This window comes from Pteropus vampyrus, unplaced genomic scaffold, assembly GCF_000151845.1.
Source record: "Pteropus vampyrus isolate Shadow unplaced genomic scaffold, Pvam_2.0 Scaffold202, whole genome shotgun sequence".
In the NCBI taxonomy this organism is placed as follows: Eukaryota; Metazoa; Chordata; class Mammalia; order Chiroptera; family Pteropodidae; genus Pteropus; species Pteropus vampyrus.
Window position 1 is genome coordinate 491,289 of NW_011888983.1, and position 12,111 is coordinate 503,399.

At 41.2% G+C, this 12,111-nt stretch overlaps 1 protein-coding gene across 1 annotated transcript in view; it reads left to right on the forward strand.

The window, feature by feature from the left end:
* Positions 1–6: 6 nt before the first annotated feature.
* The window catches only part of STOX1 (storkhead box 1), a 39,982-nt gene continuing 27,877 nt past the window's right edge, over positions 7–12,111 (forward strand). The window contains exon 1 of the mRNA XM_011372146.2: positions 7–96. The gene's annotated coding sequence lies outside the window, so the exon portion shown is untranslated. The remainder of the gene's footprint in view (positions 97–12,111) is intronic.

The following is a 12,111-nucleotide window of genomic DNA, read 5'->3' on the forward strand; positions in this document are numbered from 1 at the left end:
TGGTGCACGCGCCTCCCGCCAGCCTGCAGGTGCTGCGCGACGCCTGGTGCCGCCGGGCGCTGCGTCCGCCCCGCGGCTTCCGCATCAGGGCAGTAGGTGAGTGCGGGGTTGGGAGGACAGGCCGGGTGACTGGAGAGGGCCGTCCAGCCGACATTCCCTTCTGCTGGGACACAGCTGCTTTGGCCCCCAAGGTACGCTTCACCGCTGCCCTGGGCCAACTCTAGGATAGCTCCATTCCTCAACTCTTTCAGCTAGTGGAGCGCACAGGTTCCTGGCAGAAGGAACTTTCTACTTAGAAAAGTGCTTTGGGGAGAAAGGCTTTGTGCCCCGGGAACCAGAGCTGCGGTCAGGAGACAGGGGCCTCTGTCTCTGTACTACAGGAGCGCGCTTAGGAGGGGTGCACCAGGGCTTGGCCAGAATCTACCGATTCTGAACTCGCTGCCCCCACCCCCCTTTTTTAACTGGAGCAGACAAAAGTCTAGTTTTCATGTCCTACTGTACTGAATGGAGTGGTGGTCTTGGATCAGGACCTAGTGGATGGTTTGGAGTCGTTAACTGCTGGGAAAAAGAAATGACAAATGGCACTCTGGACATAACGCATCCCATTAGCTAAAGAGAGAATTCCTCCTTCCCAGTCTTTTCAGAGAGCCCATTTGTTTGAAGACAGACAGCAGCTTTTTGCCTGCGTAAAATAGCTTCATTTGAGAAACTAAACCGCAGCCCACATTGAGTGAGTGGTCTCTGGCACGGGCAACTAAACTCAGGGAGGCTGTCAGCTCCCTGTAACAGCCTGATTCTGTCTGTCTGCATTTATGTGGGGTTATGATGACGATTTGATGGTGTGCTGTTGACCAGTCCCCAGTTGTTCCAGCCCTGCATTTTGACTTCGAGGAACCCCTCTCTGTCTCGGTCCATAAATCCTGCTCCTGCTCCCTCTCCCCTCTCTCCTCCCCCTCTCCTCCTCTTCTTCCTCCTCACAGCAAAAAAAAAAAAAAAAAAAAAAAAAAAAAAAAAAAAAACCACACACACAAAAAAACCCCAAACGTTTTAGTCCTCAGGAAAGAAACAGTAGCAAGAGGCACTCGATATTTTGTATCATCTTCTCAGAGATGTCCCTACATCCTAGGCCAGTGTGGTTTTAAACCTTGCCTTTTCACCTCCATACATTCCCATTCTGTTTGTATCCCCCCCTCCCCAACTTTTCTTCCTTTAAGAGCAAAAAAGAGCTTATTCGCAAAGCCACATAAACAGGTTTCATCTCCTTTTACATGCAGAAGTGAGTGAAGAAAATAGGTTTTTGCCTCTGGAAGCCAAAATTCTCACAGGGGGAAAGGGTCTTTCAGACAGGCTGGATGAAAAACTCTTTTCAGTTCTGTGACCTGGGTTTTTCTGGTTTGAATTAGTGGTTGCATTCTCTGGTTCCCCCACCCTCTTTCGAAGGGTGAACGTAGAGTATATTGCAGAAAGTAGGTGGATGGAGTTGGGGGTCTAGACCTGAGTGTGAAATAGAGAGGGCTTGTGCCAAGTCAGAGGCAGCCATGATGCCACTACCTGGGGTCCCGCAAGCAGTGGTGAATGCTGGTTCCTGGGTTGGTCTTGTTTGCTGCCATCTGAAAGATGCAGTGGGTAAAGTGAACACGTCCCCAGGTGCTCTAGTTCTCCACCCTCATTGCACAACTTGGGATGCAATGGACATTACGCGGTGTGTGCAGTACTATGCTGGGTCATCACCCCCGACTTGGGTCTCTTGGCAGGAATGATTTTGAGGTTTTTAATAGAGTTTTTGTTTTGTTTTGTTTTAACAACTACAGCACCTGGTATTCCAAGTGATCTCCCATCCAAGTACTAACCAGGCCTGACCTGAGATCAGACTAGATCGGGCATGTTCAGGGTGGCATGGCCGTAGATTTAATAGACTCTTGATAAGAATTTGTACATTTAGCTGGAATTTGTACAAAACCACTTATTAGGATATTTTGAGGAGCAAGTGGGGAAAGATCTTATTCGACGCAATGGATGCATACGAGGAGGGGAGCTGTTTTGAATAGAATGGCTAACTACTAGTTTAACTTGGGGTCCTTGAATCAGGTCAGAGGAGAGGAAGCATGAAGACAGCTCTTGGGCCATCTCAGAGTCCCAGAAGGTGGTGAAAGCAGTAGGAGCTGCTTTCCCTCAAAGGAATTGGCAGTTTAGTCTCCTTGCTTTCCGGAATCTGGCAGCATTGGTTTCCAGAAGCTAAAATGGGCTTCCAGGGAAGCAAGGGAAGAACAGCTGCGCACTATTGCAGGTGCTGCTCCATCTCCATTCTTACTGTTACTTTGTGGAAATGGGCAAAATGCTACAAAAAGATACAAATCATCAATTTGGTCAAACCAATTTGGTCACTTTGTTGTTTTTTTGGTTGTTTTTAAAGGTTCATTTCTACATAAAAGTATTTGGGCAGAGGGATTATTGCCAGCCAGCTCAGAAAAAATGCTGAGAGGGATGGCCATGAGCTTTATAAACCCACTGTGCTCCCATGGGCTCTTGTCCTGGGCTTCTGGACCTGGGGCTCATGGGACCTCCTAAGTTATGATGATGGAGTGCCCTTGCCAAGCCAGCAGAAGTGGCCTGAGCCCCAGATGCAGATCTGAATTTAAGGCTGGCAGACAGGAGTGTTTTCTTCATGCTCTGTGCCTTTTCTTTCCCTCTTTACTTTTTCTACCTCAGCTTCCCCTTGTTGAGAAAAATAGTTACTAGAGCATTTCCCTGAAGAGGGACATAGGATCTTTGGCATGATAACCAGGAGCTAACTCTTCTTTTGTGCTTCAGTCCTCAAGTGTTTTCTTTTTAAATTAGCAAATGACATTAACAGATGAAAGGGGTGAGCTCTGGAAGCTAGAGGGAGACATCTGTTTCCCTAGCTGAGCCACTGCAGGTGGTAGAGGAGGGAGAACACCTGTATTTATTTGGGTGAATCAGTTGTTACTCTGGAACCACCCTTGCCGGGGAGGTTAAAAATTAATGATGGCTTCCTGGGGTAAGGGAGGGAAGGCCACTTGGCCAAACAATTTTGTTCCCTTCTCCTGAAATTAATAGCTGAAGTATCCCTACTCTTTCACCCCCAGTATAGCCTACCATCTTTTCTCATTAAATAAGAATGCCTGTGGTTTTTAAAAAAAATATCTACTTCATTAATTCAGTTATGTGCCAGGTAATGTTCTAGGTGTTTCTGTGTTTTAATGCATCTTTCATTCCTAGTTGCATTATCTCAAGGAGAAAATGGAATCAACTTGTTTCCTCCATATCAAGTTAAGAGGGAATAGCTGGGTGGGAGGCTATGTTCTGGAAGCTGGCTGGTTCACAGTCTTCTCCATCCCATGGTGACAGGTGTGGGCTCTGCAGGTTCTGCCTCTGATTTAGTTGGGCAAGAGTTCCCTGGTGTGTGCTTTGTGGGGTGGGTACTAGATTGGGCAAGTCAGGGTGGTGAAGGGGAGGTAATGTGAGAATCTTCTCACATCTCATGTCCCACCTGTCTGCTCCCTGAAACATCTGAGTACAGAGAGATATCATGGTAAAATTTCAAATGCCCTAGCAGAGTAGAGGCTAGTCACTAATTTATGCTACACATAAATGCTTTCAGAATCTAGGGTACCAGTGCCTGGTGGTACAAGAGTTAGGCAAACATCTGAAATGTTCTCACTTATCCTGTGAGTTAGGCAATGTCATAGAGGAGTACGTAGAGATGGTGAAGACAGGGAGTGGCCCAAGTCCTCTTCTGCCTTGTTTTTGAGTTCCTGCTTTGAATGATGGTGGGGCATCTTGTAGGTTTTGGTAACCAATGGATTTTTTTGTTGTTGTCGACAATGGAATTTTTAAGGTGACATTTACATTAAGTGAAATTCAGAAATCATAAGTGTAGCATTTGAAACATTTTTCAAATACATAAATGAGTGTAACCCAAATCCCTAACAGGATTTTTAGAACATTACCATTACCCCCAGAAAGTTCCCTCTTGCCCCTTCCCAGTGACCTCTTCTCCTACCCTCAGCTCTCCCCCATCCCAACCACTCTAATCTTTTTAACCATAAATTAATTTTGCCTGTTCAAGAACTTAATGTAAATAGAATCATTAGTAAGTACTCTTTTGTGTGAGGATTTTTAAACTCAGCTTAATATTCCTAAGTTCATCTCTCTTATATTCTTTTTATTGCTGGGTAGAATTCCATTTTATGAATATGCTACAGTTTATCTATTTTCCCTTGTTTCCAATTCATGGCTATTGTGAATAAAGCTTCTGTGAATATGTACAAGTTTTTTTTTAAATTCTATTTCTCTTGGGTCCTTACGTAGGAGAGAAATTGCTGACTCACTGACTTGCTTTTGTTTAATTTTATGGAACCTTTTTCCAAAGTTGTACCATTTTTCACTCCTACCAGCAAAGTAGTCAGTTCTGTTTGCTACACATCTTTGCCAACATTCAGTGTTATCTTACTAATTTTAGCTATTCTGGTGGTATCTAGTGGTATCTTATAGTTTTATTTGTATTCCCCTAATGACTGATGTGTTTATCAATTTGCATTGTGAAGTATGTCCAAATCTTTGACTTTTTAAAAATTGTATTGTCTCTATTATTTTTTATTGTTGAATTTTTTTTTAATACATTCTAAATATCAGTCCTTTGTTGAAGATATGCTTTGTGACTTCGGTCTAGCCTGTGGCTTGCCTATTTTGTTTTTCAGTGGTATCTTTTGGAGAGAAGTTTTAAATATTGATCAAGTCTAATTTATTGATTTTTCTACTTTATGGTTTGTACGTCTGCTTTTTCTATAAAGAAATTTTGCCTAGCCCAGTATTTTCTCCTGTGTTTTATTCTGGAAGTTTTATGGTTATACATTTAGGTCTATGATCCATTTTGAGTTAATTTTTGTGAATGACATGAGATATAGGTTAAGGATTTTGTTTTTGTTTTTGTTTTGCATATGGGTGTCCAATTGATCAAGGACAAGTTGTTGAGAAGACTAGCCTTTCTCATTGAATTGCCTTTACAACTTCGTTGAAAATCAATCGACTATTTGTAAGGATTTATTTCCATTGATGTTGAGTCTATCCTTTTATCAGTTTCATACTATCTTATTGTACTTCATAGTAAGATTTGAAATTAGATATTGTGAGTCTTCCAACTTCGATTCTTCCTTAAAATTGTTTTGGTTACTCTAGGTTCTTTGTTTTTCCACATACATTTTAGAATCAGCTTGTCACTTTCTTAAAAAAAAAAAAAATCCACCTGGGATTTTGCTTGGGATTGTGTTGAAATAATACACCAGTTTGAAGTTAGATGAGAAACACATCTTGGTTTGCTGGAGACTGACTTGGTTTTAGAAATGATAGTCTTGCCATCTTGGAGCCCCCTTAGTTCCAGGTAAGCTGGGACAATTGATCACCCTAATTAAGGGACAACTGACATCTTAATAATCCATGAATATGGTATATCTCTCTGTTATTTTGAGCATTCTTAATGTACTTTTAAGTGTACAGATCTTGAATATCTTTTGTTAAACTTATGTTTCTAAGAACGTTGTTTTTGGATGCTATTATAAATGAAATTATATTAAAATAAACTGTACTTTGGAATAAATGAGGTTTATAGAAAAGTTACAGATATATTTATATATGAGTTCTGTATTCATCACCCAGTTTCCCATGTTTTTTACCTTTTTAAAAAGTGAGATATAACACCCAAAGGGTGGTCTCCACAGGCATGAAAGCCCACTGGGCTGAATCCTACTCTGTGAGGTCAGGCCCTGCACAGTAGCTCATATGGTCGTGGCCAATCCTCACAACCTGAGTCAGCCTGAGGATCAGTCCAACCCACTGATATGCCAACAGCAATCAAGGAGGGCACATACAAGGGCACTCCTGGAAAGAGTTCCAAACAAGATGAACCAAAAGAGGCCCCCACCAAGACACATTATAATTAAAATGCCAAAGGTTAAAGACAGAGAATCTCAAAAGCAGGAAGATAAAAGCAGTTAGTTACCTATAAGAAAGCTCCCTTAAGACTGTCAGCTGATTTCTCAACAGAAATTTGTAGATGGAAAAGGACTGGCACAAAATATTCAGTGATGAAAAGCAAGGACCTACAACTAAGACTTCTCTACCTAAGCTATCATTTAGAATTGAAGAACAAATAAAGAGTTTCTCAGATAAGAAAAAGCTAAAGGAGTTCATCACCACCATACCAGTAGTACAAGAAATATTAAAGGGACTTCTTTAAGATGGGTGTGGGGGGGGGAGTGAGGCGCGAGAAGATCATAAATATGAATAATAAACTGGCAATAACTATGTACCTATCAATAATCCCTTTAGATGAAAATGGGCTAAATGCTTTAGTCAAAAGACATAGGGTAGGTGGCTTAATAGATAAAAATTGAGATGTAATTCACATAACATAAAATTAACCATTTTTAAATGCACAATTCAGTGGGTTTTAGGATATTCACAATGTTGTCCAATCATCGCCATTATCTTGTCCATTCCAGAAAATTTTCATAACCCCCAAAAGAAACTCTGTACCCACTAGCAATCTCTTCCTATTCTCCTCGACACAGTCCCTGCCAACCACTAATCTACCTCTGTCTCTATGAATTTGCCTATTTTAAATGTTTCATGTACATGGAATCACACAATATGTAGTCTTTTGTGCCTGGTATTGTTCACTTAGCGTAATGTTTTCAAGGTTCATCCATGTTGTATCATGTATTAGTACTTTATTCATTTTTATGGTGAATAATTATTGTGTGGATATATACCTTTTGCTTATCCATTTATCAGTGGATGATTTTGGGGGTTGTTTTTACTTTGGGGGCACTATGAGTAATGCTACTGTGAACATCCCTGGGCAAATCTGTATATGGACATATATTTTTATTTTTGGGTAGATCCTGTTTGGTTATTTTTAAATAATTTATTTCGCTGGTAAGATTTCCAATTTGTTTATTCATTACAAGCATATTTTCTTATTTTATCTTTCAGCATGGTTATACTAGCTTCTTTAAAATCCTTATAATTCTAACATCTCAGTCATCTCATTGGATGCCTTTTCTTTTTAATGGGTCACATTTTCCTGTTTCTATATTGGCTAGTGCTATGGATTGTATCTGTGACATTGAGTGATACATTGTAGAGACTCTGGATTGTTGTGTTCTTTGGTAGATGTTGATTTTTTTTATTAGGTAATTAATTTGGCTAGACTCAAAACTCTGAACTCTATCTCCCCTGCAGTATGGCAGCTAAAATCTCTGAAGGCGAACTGCTTGTGCCCTGTGCATGTATAGTTCATAGTTCAGCTACAGTGTCAGTATGAGTTTATATGCAAAATTTGGGATTCCACCTCTGTGACTCAGTCCTTTCCATCATCACTTTCCTGCTATTATAGCTACCCCAAACTGCGTCCTTAGATTCTTTAAGTCAATAAGACTGTGGGTTTCTACCAAAGTTTTAGCTTCCTGGCCTGGCTTTTAGTGGGGCCTGCCTTTAGGTGAAGAGATGTAAAAAATGAGAAAGTTATCCACTGCCATTTCCTTTAAAGAGGACCTCCCCTCCATTTTCTACCTGGTTTTGGTTGCTTTTCAGTACCTTCAGGTATAAAGGTTTTTATATTTTGTCCAAAGTTGTACTTGTTATTTTCAAGAGGTTTGGTCTAATAGGATCTCATTTACCATTACTGGAAGCAAAACCCCAATGAATGTTTTTAATTCCTATCTTTTCTCCTCTTCTAAAATGTCATTCTGTTATAGCATAGGAAATATAGCCAATTATATTGTAACATAACTATAGTTCTGTGAGTACTAGACTAATTGTGGGGATCACTTCGCAAATTATATAAATGTCTAACCACTATGCTGTACACCTGAAACTAATATAAAATAATATTAAATGTCAAAAAAAAATAAAAATGAAAAAAAAAATGTCATTTTGTTGATGAGAGATGTGTAGCCCAAAGAGAAACTAATGGTCATGACGAGATCATTTAGATAGCCACCAAAAACAAATGCTTTTGTTCCACCTCTTCCTTCTAGACAGATCTCGGTATCTCCCCCATCATTTCTAGCTTGATTATCCTTTTTGTTCTATTAGGTGATAAGATGGAATAATTCTGTCCACTTTGCAGACAGGAAACAAAATGAAGGCTGTGATGTGGCTGGTGTTGTTTGGGTTTCTTGCTTTTTTCTCTGTTTACCACCAGTCTTCCCAGGGTTCTTGTAAGGGCTCTGGTATTTTTCACCAGCCAGTACCCCGACACTCACACTCCCCAAGAGGCTATCAGATTCCCACATGCCTTTGGTCTACTCCAAGGCCCAGAAAATGGCAGAAACAGCTGCCCTGAACGTGCCCTCTTTCTTTCTCACCCAGGATCTTTCCAACCATGTTTTTCTGGCTTTGTTCTGTCAGATGTTGCCTTTTACCTTATTCTGTGCATGGGCAGCTGAAGGGTTCTGTCTGAAAGAGCCAAAGGGCTCACAACAGGTGTCTTCAAGACATGTTGTTTATTAAATGGATGATCTGTACATAGCATCTGGGTAGTTAATGAGTGTCCCTGGCTCCATGTTTTGATTTAGCAGCTGGTGGATAAGAGATGACACCTCTAGTTGCCGCCATGTAATATTGAGGTCCAGTGGGATGAAAAGAGCCATTAACATGGAAATCAGTTTGGATTCCTTTGCCCTCACCTTCATGCCCTAGGCAGTAGGTAACCAAATTCCATGAGGCTTAATTCCTCAGTGTTTCTCAAACTCATCCTTTTTTCTCTGTTTCCACTGATAGGCCTTTGTTCACCCAAGGTCTCACCATTTCCTACCTGAATTATGGCTCCAGCTTCCTCCCTTTTTGCAGTGCCACCTTCTGTGTGGCCTTGTGCACTTTAATTCATTCTCCATCCTCCAGGTAGACTGACTCAGAACATCTAAAATGCAGATTGAATTCTGCTCCGTATCTACTCAGATCTCTTCTGCTGCTCCCCTTAGTTTTTAATGTGCACTGCAAGGCTCTCTAATCCAATTGCAGCCTAAGCCTCCTTTTTCTCCTCACTTTCTGAAAAGTGCCTGCCTTCCTGTATCATCAGGGTTCAATCAGAGAAATAGAACCAGTATGAAATAGATGACAAGGAATTGGCTCTGTGTGATTGTGGGGGCCAGCAAGCGAATCTGAACTCTCTAGGTCTTTCCATCATGAAGGGCAGGCTGGAAACCTTGGACACAAGCCAAAGCTGCTATGTATAAGTGGAATTTCTTCAGTTCTGCTCCTAAGGCCTTTCAATTTATTGAAACCTAGATTATGTAAAATAATCTCCCTTACTCCCCCCCCCCCAAAAAAAAATTTGTATAAGAGTTTATTTGAGCGAAACTGATGACATGCTGGCAGGCAAGACCTCAAATGATCCCCATAATCTTCCTTACTTAAAGTCAACTGATTATATACTTTAATCACATCTGTAACATAGCTTTGTAACAATGCCTGGATTAGTGTTTGATTGAAAAGCAGGCTGTAGCTTATCCAAGTTGACATGTAAGATTCACCATCACACTTCCCTTCAGCCAAACTTGGATGCTATCTTTGAACAAGCTGGGCTCTCGCATAGGCTGTTTTTGTATGCTGTTCCCTCTCCTGCGTGCCTGAGTTGGGTGTTCTTTGGTTTCCCCCATGCCTGCCATTAGTAGAGTCTCCCATCACTTGTGTTTAGAGATTCCCAGCTGGTGTTGGGAGCATGTTGCCCTTCATGGAAAAGCAAGTTTGTTGGTCAATCCCAGGCTTTTCGTTTGTTTGTTTTTAAACATGGTCATCTTTCTTTTCTCAATGTACCATGCACTGAACCTTTTAAGTATTTTTGTGAATCTCATGTGTATTACTACTGAACAATACCTGTGTAAAATTATTTTCAATTGCAGACAGCAAAACCAAGACTTGAAGAGTCACTAAAAGCTGTAATTTAAAGTTTCCAGATCATAGAGAAGCTCTCTGGTTAGTGGAGAAAACTCATTCAGATTCTTTTCCTGCCACTTACAAGCTATGTGACCTCGAGATAGTTACTTAACTCCTCTCAGCTCAATTGTCTTTATGGTACAAATGAGAATATAATAACTTCTTGCAGGTAGTTTTGAAGATAAGGGACCCAAGAACACTCAGCCTATGTCTTGTCCAGAGTCAAAGTCAGGGAAATAACAAATATGCGGCATCTCTAGCATGGAGGGAGTAGAAAACGTACCTCTGGATTTTGTTCTCTAGCTAGTCCATCTCCTCTGGGGCCTGTGTTTATTATTGGTAGCTTGGCACATATTTACATTCAAGATCTCAGTCTGTCCTTTTGTCCTGTCCTTCCTGTTGTATCCCAGACTCTTAGGTGCTGGTCAAGTCTATAGTTGGTTGTTATCCAGTGCCTTAACTCAGATCCCGGAAGGTTCCTGGTGCCGTGGAAAGAGCCCTGAACTGGGATTGCAGTGCCTGAGCGTGGAACTAACCCTGTTGCTAAGTTGCTGGGAGTCTTCAAGTCAGTTAGCTCACTTCTCTGGACCCCTGGGTCTTCAGCTATGAGCAATTGACTGGCCGAAACTTCCCAACTTCTGGCTTGGCACTAGTCTGTGGCTAGATCAGTCCCTCATTCACCTCTGTCAAGAGGCCTAGGGAAGAACAGACAAAAGCTCACATTGAAGTTGCTTAAGATATTTTCCACAAACAGGAGAGTTGTACCTTCCTTTTAGTCTTGCCCAGACATCCTGATTCTCTGATACTCTTCCCCCTTTGAGAAGCATCCGAAGTATCAGAGCTGTTGATGCAACCATAGCATGCTGGGCCTCCCTTGCTCACATAATCATTTGCTCAGTATGCATTTACTGTGTGCCTGGTCCTGCAGTGGTCAATACGGAGGGCCAAAAGGCTCATGCCCTGAACTCAAGGAGCTTATAGTCTAGGGAGTCAGATGGACAAATAAATGATACAGAGTCATAGGGAGCAATAGAAGCACAGCTAACCAAGAATCCTGTGCGTGCGTGCGTGTGCGTGCGCACGCTCGCGTGCATGTGTTTGCAGGAAGGACTTCTTGAAGGAAGCGATACTTAAACTAAGATGGGAAGAATAAGTAGATGTTAGCTTGATGAGAAGTACATTTTAAGCAGAGGGGGACGATATGTGACACAAGACATGGCAGGACATGGCCCACATAGGGAACCATAAGCGGCTGAGAATGGAGTGGGAGGTAGGCAATGGCATGAAGGGCCTGGAGCAGGACTGGCCTGGGACTGGCCTTGACTGCTATACTGAGGTTGGATTTGAGCCTAGGCCGATTAAAGAGTTTTAAGCAGTAGAGTACACATGTATATGTGATTACATGTATAATCCTGTTTAACATGATACATGGTAAATATTTCCCAGACTTATTGGTGCATTTTCTTCCGCTGAATTGTCGCCTCAGTGATGGTGCCTTTCAGGGGTTATATAACCCCTGTGGACCTACTGCAGTTATGCCGTTGGTTTAGTGGTGGTCTGTCATCTGAGTAAGGCCATAGAAAGAGCCCAATGGCTTTACAGGACACCCAGGATCTAATCCTTTGTCACTAATCAGCCGTGAGTGACCAGCTTCTCATCTAATCCTCTTGGGGCCTTGGTTGCCTCGTCTGTTGGTGAGCATTCTGTCTGCTCTTTCTACTTCATAGAGTTGGCATCAGGCTCAGATAAGATACTATCTGTGAAAACACTTTGAAAAGAACAAAGTACAAGCACCAAGATGTCATTCCATTTACTTGTTATGTCTTCTTTATCTTTCATCAATGTTTTATAGTTTTCAGTGTACAAGTCTTTCAATCAGTTAAAATTTATACCAAAGGATTTTATTCTTTTTGATACTATTATAAATGGGATTTTTTTTCTTAATTTCTATTTTAGATAATTCTTCATTAGTGTATTAAAATGCAACTGATTTTTGCATGTTGATTTTGCATCCTGCAACTTTACTGAATTTGTTGATTAGTTAACAGGTTTTTTTGTTGTTGTTGTTTTTGTTTTTGTGGAGTCTTTAGGGTTTTCTACATACATAATCATATCATCTGTAAATAGATAATTTTACTTCTTCCTTTCCAA